The sequence below is a fragment of the Giraffa tippelskirchi genome, chromosome 2 (genome assembly GCF_054371585.1).
Source record: "Giraffa tippelskirchi isolate mGirTip1 chromosome 2, T2T-mGirTip1v1.2.pri, whole genome shotgun sequence".
In the NCBI taxonomy this organism is placed as follows: domain Eukaryota; kingdom Metazoa; phylum Chordata; class Mammalia; order Artiodactyla; family Giraffidae; genus Giraffa; species Giraffa tippelskirchi.
The window spans coordinates 13,076,621-13,085,760 of record NC_137276.1 but is presented as its reverse complement, the minus strand read 5'-3'; positions in this window follow the sequence as shown (position 1 = coordinate 13,085,760).

Sequence of the window (9,140 nt, the reverse complement as noted above, 5' to 3'; positions counted from 1 at the left end):
TTTTTTTTTGGGGGGGGGCAGTTGTGAGATCTTAATTCCTCAAGCAGGAATTGAATCTATGCCTTAGGCAGTGAAAGCAGAGTCCTAACCACAGGACCTTCAGATGATCCCCATTATCTGTAATTTCTGTTCATTCTATCAAAATAGAACCCCCCCAGCCCCAGGTCATTCTCTTTCCTGTCATCCTATTTTATTGCTAGCTTTGCACTCATCACTATCTAAAATAATCTCATTTATTCAGTTTTCATTTTTTTCTCTGCCTCCTGCTCCTAGAATTGAACCTCACTGAATGTCCCCAGGGTCAGGTACATAGCTGATGCTCAATAAATGTTTCTTAAAGGAATTAATTTTATTTTTCTGTTAAGTATAGAATCGGTGTGATCAATTCAGCAGGATACCTTAGAGCATGGTGTTTTTGGTGTAGGTGAAATTATTTTGCGCAACACTGAAAAAATTGGAGCTAAAATTTAATGACCACCATATCTGAAAAAAGTTCTGTACCAATTAAATTAGTTCTGATAATGTTGCAAAAATGCTTTCAAAATGCCAGTGAGGTCTTGTTCATTTAGGATTTTAATGGACTAATCCTTTCCCTCCTGAGAATATCATGGGCAGAGACTTGACAATGCAAAATCTTAAGTGAGAACATATTTAACGGGGTCAAGAGAAAGTGTCATCTTCATAAGTCCTATGAAGCCAGTTTTGATATTTCCCCAAATGCTTATTTCACAAAACAACATTGTTAGGTATAAAAAATTCAACGAGCCCTAGGAATTCAGAGTTCTAAGAGAAAATATAAATAGGGGTATCCATTTAACAGTAATTGATTTCTAAAAAGATTCCTTATCACGACCTTAGGACATATTGGAACATAAAGAAGAGGGCCTGGTTTGGTTTGAGGATTTTTTTAAGGTAGTTCAACCACTTCACATACAATTTTCACAACATACCCATGAAGAGATAAATAAGACACTATTATTGTTGTTCCCATACTACAGAATTAGAAACTAACAATTCAGTAAGTATTTGTTGAGCATCTATTGTTTGCCCAATTTAGTGTTATGTAAACCATGGCTAAGAAAGAGTTTGGTTCAAAGAAGCTTTAGATACAGTTGGGGAAGTAAAATGAAAATCAGATTCAAGCAATTAGAAGAAAGAGAGCAAAACCAAGTGACACTCATTTATTAGAAATGCCTGAGCTCAGGGATGGGGGGTGGGGGGTGGGGCAACATGGAGAAATGTCATTTCCAAAGATGGAGGGAAACAGGGTTGGTAACAGTAGCAAAGACAATTACACCACCACCTCACAGGGACTGAATGCTTACTATCGTCAGTCACAGGTCTAAGGGCTTTGCATGAACTCAATCCTCACAGCAAGCCTATGAAATTGATCCCATTGTAATCCTCATTCTGCAGGTGGGGAAACTGTGACCTACAAGATTAAAAAAAAAGTTGCCAAGTCATGCAACTGATAAGATTAGGTAAAGAATGAACAGGTGAGTCATGAACCTGACCGCAAAGTCAATCAACTGGTATGGAGAGAGACCCTGGCCCAGCTGGAGAACTAGATTCCAACTGAGAATAGATAAAGCCCAAATGATAAGAACATCCTGGTTATGCAGAACTTCAAGTCTTCGTTTGGGTGACTCTTATAAGCCAACTGTTCTCTGACTTTCTTGGTTTAGGACCCCTTTATACTCTTAACAATTATTGAGAATTCCAAAGAGCTTTTGTTTGTATGGGTTGTATTTCTCTGTATTTACCATATAGAAAGTAAAAGAGGAATTTTAAAAATATTAATATTTCTATATTTGAAATGACAATAATAAGCCCATTACAATCCCTGATGCTGGAAAAGATTGAGGGCAAGAGGAGAAGAGGGTGACAGAGGATGGGATGGTTGGATGTCATCACTGACTCAACGGACCTGAGTTTGATTAAACTCTGGGAGATGGTGAAGGACAGGGAAGCCTGGTGTGCTACAGTTCATGGGGTTGCAAAGAGTCGAACACAACTGAGCAACTGAAGAGCAATACAACATAAAGAACACCTTTATGGAGAATAACAAAATAGAAAATATTTAGTGGAAGAGTAATTTTACTTTACATATATTCAAATTTCTTTCATATCTGCCTTCAATAAATTAATTTTATAAGGTAGTAACATACTGTTGTCCGAAGTGGCTGCACCATTTAACATTCTAAGCCACCATGCATGGAACTTCCAATAGCGCCACAGACTTGGCCAATACTTGGTATTATCAATCTTTATTACTTTATCTGTTCCAATAGGTTTGTTTCTCATTCTCATCGTGGTTTTAATTTGCCTTTCTTTTATGACTAGTGATGTTGAACATATTCACACATGCTTATTGACTATATTCTTTTGTGAAGTTTCTTTTCCACTCTTTTGCCCATGTTTTAATTAGGCTGTCTTTTTATTATTGAGTTGTAGAGCTTTTGAGGGTCTTCCCTGGTGGCTCAGTGGTAAAGAATCCACCTGCCAAGCAAGAGACCCCGATTTGATCCCTGGTTCGGGAAGATCCCTTGGAGAAGAAAATGGCAACCCATTACAGTGTTCTTGCCTGGAAAATCCCATGGACAGAGGAGCCTGGCAGGCTACAGTCCGTGCAGTCACTAAGAGTCAGACATGACTGAGCAACTAATACTTTTCACTTTAAGAAATCTTGGTCTGTGCCAATATCACAGATATCTTCTGTATTTTTTCTAGAAGTTTAATCCGTTTAGCTCTTACTTTTAGATCTATGACCTATTTTGAGTTCATGTTTATATATGGTGTGAGATATGGTTGAGGTTTCTTCATTTTCATACAGATATCCATTTGTTCCAGCACCATTTGTTGAAAAGACTAACTTCTTTCCATTGAATTACCTTGATATCTTCGATGAAAATCAATTGACCACGTAACTGTGGGTCTATTTCTGGACACTTTAGTCTGTTTCTTGATCTATTTTTATGTTAATACCTCATTGTCTTCATTATTATAGCTTTACAATAAGTCACAAGGTCAGATAGGATGACTCCTCCAATTCTGGTCCTCTTTTTCTAAATTGTTTTAGCTATTTTAGGTCCTTTCCTTTTCCACATAAATTTTAAAATAGTGTCATTTATTTCTTCAAAAAAGCCCAGTAGGATTATGTTGGGATTGCATCGAATCTTGAGATCAATTTGGAGAGGACTGCCAACTTAATGATATTGGATCTTCCAAAGCAGGATACAGTAAACTATGGTCTGCAGCCTAAATCTAGCCCGTTCGTGTATGCCCCCAAGCTAAGAGTGGTTTTTACATTTTGGAAGGGTTGTAAAACAAAACAAAGAAAAATACTCCAGAGAGAGCAGTGTGGCCTGAAAAGCCACCAATATTTACTCTCTGGCCGATTACAGAAAAAGCTTGTCAACCTTTGTTCAAACCTTTGAATGTGGCTCATCTGTCCATTTATCTACCTCTTTAATTTCCCTTTAAAATGTCTTGTAGTTTTCAATGCACCAGTCTTATACACCTTTCACTAAATGTATGCTTAATATGCTTAAGCATTTATTCTTGTGGTCCATCACACTTTAAGAACCATTGCTGTAAGCAGTGGAGGCAGAAACAAGGGCAAGGGACACAAATAGTTAACTTCTTTTTTTTAAGAAGTCAGATTACATAGTGAAAACACTAAAATAGTTTTAATAATACAGTGGAAGGGCCCACAGAGGCTGGAAGAAAACAAGAAAACTCTATACCATTTAAAACGAGAGGTTCTGGAGACATGGGTTAGAGTAGCAGGAGAGAAAAGGGAGTAAATTCAAAAAAACATTTCAAAGGAAGGAAAAGCAGGATTCATAATGGATTGGATAAAGAGGATGAAAGAGAGAGAAGAGTCAAAGACAACTTCAAGGTTTCGAGCCTGTGATGTTAAATGGCTCGTCCATGGTGACTTTTATTTGGTTTACTTTTATCATCTGAATGCACAAATGGGATTTTCCTACATCGAGCTATTGTAGCTCCCAACGTGCAGACTTACCATTGAAATTACCTGCTATCTCTTCACACCCTGTTAGTGAACAGGTAGTATTTTGATGGATGTTACACGATCAGAGAAATCCTGGGTCTTGGTGGCATGTGGAACATAGCTCTCTCTAAATCCTTGTTTTAATTAATTATTCCTTAATATTCGAAATCTTTTGAGCTCTTAGGTTAACATTCTTCAACGTAAGAGAATGTTATTTTTACCACCTTGGTTGTTCGGAAATCATGAGCTGGAGACGTTTATATTATTTGTGACGTTGAAATTTGTTTTTTCCTTTTGCCATCTCTTGACTTTCTTTTGAAGTCACGCTATTAAACCTCCTTAAAAATATTTATGTGTGTTTAGTTAACAAAAGCTCCTGCAAGTTGAATCCATGCTGGGAAAAGGTTCAGGTAAGCTCTCTATATAAGCTTACAGACAATTGTGTAAATCTTTAGCCATTAAAGAGAAAGGAGAAAAAAAGCCACCCTCATTACACTGCTGTCATTTACTCTTCATCTCCTGTCCTCTTTAGCAGCATTAAGATGGGATGTAAATTTGCCAGTTAATGCTGTTAGAAAATGGATGGTTCAAGAAGGGCAGGAATTAGAGATCAGTATTAGGTGCAGATAAGCTCCTTTCCCTCTGCAGTGGCGGCTGTTTAACATTCATGGGAAAATCATCATCAAACAGCGTTATCACAGCTCTGTTGATGGCTGAGGAACTTCATCACTATGATAATTTTTTTTTATAGCTGTGAGCCAAAAAGCTCCCTTTTATTTCTGCTGTCTAGAGCTGTGATAGAAGCTTGTTGGTATGGGTAGGATGCAGCCAACCCTGGGCTTCTTGGCTGGGTTGGATTTCTCCTTCCCCTCCTCTGTTCTCTCCTGGTGCACGTTGCACTAAACAGTCCTACTGATAAAAAATATATATATATATATATATATATATATATATATACACACACATATATAAAATGGGAGTCCTCCAACAATCCTTCAAAGCATAACAGATATTTTTATGATCAGTAATTCAAAGTTTGACAAGTGATGCCATTCTGTAATGAAACTGTCATCCATTTTATTGTGAGAAAAATGCCAATTTGATAAATGGCGCGTGAAGGGGAGGGGAGTGGTGGGGTAGGAGCAGGCCAGTGGTGGGTCGGGGTGGTGTGGGGTGGGGAGGGAGGGAGAAATAAATGCATGCTTCTCAATACCCGGAAAGCAAACCATTCAAAAGACTCAAAGGATCCCTCCCTGGTCTACTTCTCATCAACAGGCTGAGTGGTCAAAGCAATTTGCCTGTAATTTAATCACTCCTTTCTGAGTCCCAAGCAAAGTAAACCAGAGATCGGGTCTCTGGAAGTCCCTTTTTCGCTCAATTCTATTTTTATTTTTAGAGTGTTTGGGGGACAACATGGGTTGTGTTATTCTAAACTTACTGAATCTGCTTTCAAACATACCATCTTCACACACGATATTTCCCTGACATGTTTAGACATCTTCAAGTCTATGAAAGATAAAAGTCACAGTTGTCGCTTGCAGCACACATACAGGGCAAAGATGTGAAGTATTCTTCTGAGCTTGATAAGGAAACTAGCATTCAAAGGAAATGTAAATTTATTAAAGGGCTCAAACTTCTCCCTCTGTGCAGCTTTGCCCTCATTTTTGGAGGCTTAACAACACTAAGTGACTTCCTCCTTTCAGAGTGCAGCTCGGAAAGCATGGTGTGAAAAGCAGTTTTGTAGTCTGAACAGAAAGGTACTATGACTTAAACGGTTGGGATTTGAATTCAGGATTGATTTAACTCCTTCAATAATTTAGTTTTCACCCCAGCTCATTCCCTTTCTTTCCCCAAGAGCAGACTTCCAGTCCTACCATGATGGACTGAATTATGCTTGGAGTATGGAGATAAGGACTTTTGTCTATGAGGCTCAGCTTGATGACCAAACTCATTTCCCAGAAGACTAGAGTTTGAATCCAGTTAGGATCCTGGAGGTGAAAGCCTCGCGCCTTATCATTTAAGTATAGCTATTTAAACACTAAGTTTAAAAGAGATACTGCAGGATGGAGGGACAACGTTGTCCCTATAGGGCTAATCTTAGGAAAAGCGGGCTGGCCGTTCCCCAAAGATCAGATAGTCCTCTTCATCCCTAAATAGCTTTGGCCACCTCTGACTTCTCAAGACCAAGAGCCAAAGGTTGCTTCCTCTTTCCAAGATTTTTCTGTTCCATGTTTGTTTTAAAAAGGAGAAGAAATATACAAGGCAGTACTTAATTTTCTTGAGCACATGTCTTCTTTTTATTAACTTTTTGTTTTATATTAGAATATAGTCAATTAACAATATTGTAATAGTTTCAGCTGTACTGCAAAGTGATTCAGTTCTAAGCATACATGTGCCTATTCTTTTTCAAATTCTTTTCCCATTTAAGTTGTTACATAACATTGAGCAGAGTTCCCTGTGCTATATAGTAGGTCCTTGCTTGTTATCCATTCTAAACATAGCAGTGTGTGCAACCCAAACTCCCTGTCGAGCACACTGTTTCTTGAACTCACCACAGGTTTACCTCTTCACTCTGTGAGCTTCTCCTTTTTGGTGAAAAACATCACAGCTCTTGCCCCATATTATTTATGTCTGATATTCATGTTTTTCATTGGACCTCTGAAGTGCAGAAGCCACAAATATCCCTGCCTTATTTCGAGGGGAGGGTGCCTCAGTGTTCCATACATGAACTAACCCCCTCTCTCCACAGAAGTTACCACATTCAGAAAGAATTCCCAGTCTTTCTTCTCTTAGTTAACAGAAACTCCATGACACTGAACACTGTTTTTAACTTGTTTATTGCCCATCTCTCTCCACTATAATGTACGCTCCATGAAGGCAGATATTTATGTCCTTTCTTTTGTTTTCTTTCTGCTATATTTCCAGTGCCTAGAAAAGAGCCTGACATATAGTAAGTGCTTAAGAAAAGTTTGAGGAGTAAATGCATTCTTGTCTGTGCAGCCAAAGCTAGAAGTGCTTTGTAGTTCACGGCTCAAGGGCCTCAGCCTGGCTGGTAGAGAAATCCCAAGGGGAGCAGGGACTTGCCAAGACACCAGAAGTCACTGAAAAAGCACCTTTGCTTCTCAGGTACATGACAGAAAGATGGAAATTTGTTCAACTCTAAAGTTGGGCCTAAAGAAGGAGATTCAGAGAGAGAGAGATGTTTTCTAATCCCCTGTAATGACACACATGGTGAGAGAGAACCATAGTGGGGTGGTCAGGGGTCTTCTATTACCAGCAATTTCAGGAAATAATGTTTTTTGCCAGTGGCCCATTCTAACCCCTTCTTTATATGGAAATACATATCGGTAGTTCTCCATATGAGTTATAAAGACTGTGTAACTCTAAGCCATGGGTCTAAGGGAACTTTATTCTGAGTAGATGCAGAAAGGGGTCCCAGGGAGGACCAGCAGGAGGGAGCAGAGGCACTGAAAAGCCCAAGAGGAAGCCCATCATTGTGTCAACCTACAACAGTCTGAGCGCAGAACTTCTGACCCACATAAAGGGGGCCGGCTACATTTAGCAGCCACTGAAATTACGCATTCTCTAATTTAGCTCATTTTACACTAACAACTACAAGAAATGGCTTCAAGTTCACAAGAACAAAAGACAACGATGATCATTTCCTTTGGCTCTTTTGCCAAGCCATCAGCAATTTTCTAGCTTTTTTCCTCCACTTAAATCCACCCATCTATCTCCTTATCTTGAATTAGCCTTATTTTTTCCACTAGAAATAAAAAAATCAATTAACCTTTTAGTAACTAGAACCCACTACAGAGATATCTTGTATTCAGTTTGAAGGTTGTGACTCAGTTGTTAATTAATGTAGTTTTTACCTAATTTTGGCTTTGGAGCTAAGAAGAGTTAATCTCATAAGAATTTCATTTTAACTTTCCTAGACATTTATGTGTGTGTGTGTGTGTGTGCGCACATTCGTGCACATGCATTTGGCAGAACTATAGCATGGATTGATTTTGATGCAAACCCAAGTTTATATAAATTTTATATTCTCAAACTTCCTGTGGATATCGGACTTCCTCTGGAAAATGTAAAGACAATCTTAGTACATCTGAGTTTATGTCAGTTAAAAATGAAAATGATAATCTAGTTGTTTTCAATCTGATAATGGCATGGGGGTTCCCATCTGAATCTATTTATCAACCCTTTGAATCAGATCAAAATCAAAATAGACTTTGTAACACAAGAACCATTTCACTGTCTCAGGGGCATTGGGGAAACATTTGATTCTGATAGAAGTATCTACTTGCCAGGAATGGTTGGTAGCTTTCTGGACCGAAGCTTCCTTTCCCAAATGCCATTCTACTTGACCTTTATCATCACTGGGTTACTTTACTATGCAATCTTTATAAGAGCAATGACTTGAAGGAATCACAAATTCACACTTGAGCCTTCACCATAGGGTCTTGAGCCAACCATTTGTTTTGTTAATCAATCTATGGGGTATAAATAAAACAATCCCTGGCCTTGTGTAAGCATAATGTACCTCCACCTCTTCACTAATACACACATGCGCGCGCACACACATGACTACACTAACTGCTGAATACCTCATTGGCATCTGATTTCTTAGCAGAAGGAATCAATTTGTTCTGGTCTGTATACTCTCTCACCTCTGTTGACCCAACACACAAATGTAAGCTGGATGACCAGTTCACAGAGATGACCAGAGGCTATGGCACAGTGATAAGCCAGTCACCCATTTAGGGTTTGCTCCTGAATGTTGATGTTAAGTGAGTCAGCTGCAGGAGCCACACATGAGAAAACATATAGGTTCTGCTGCATCACAGCGCTGCTGGCTCCCACACCTGTTACCTGCTGCAGCCAGGATGCGATGCTCGGTGGGAGCTCTGCCCTCCACCCGGTGCCTCATTAGTCGGAGATAAATCAGGCTATGAGAAAACATCAGAACTTCTCTGTCACCTCTAACAATGCACGGAACAGATTTCCCATTTCCTTTGTTATGCTATGAATATTCTGCAGCATCTCCGGTTTTATTAAGAAGACTTTCCCTTGGTTTCTCTTTGTTCTTCTCATCTAATCTCTTAATGGAAGTTGCTAATTAAAT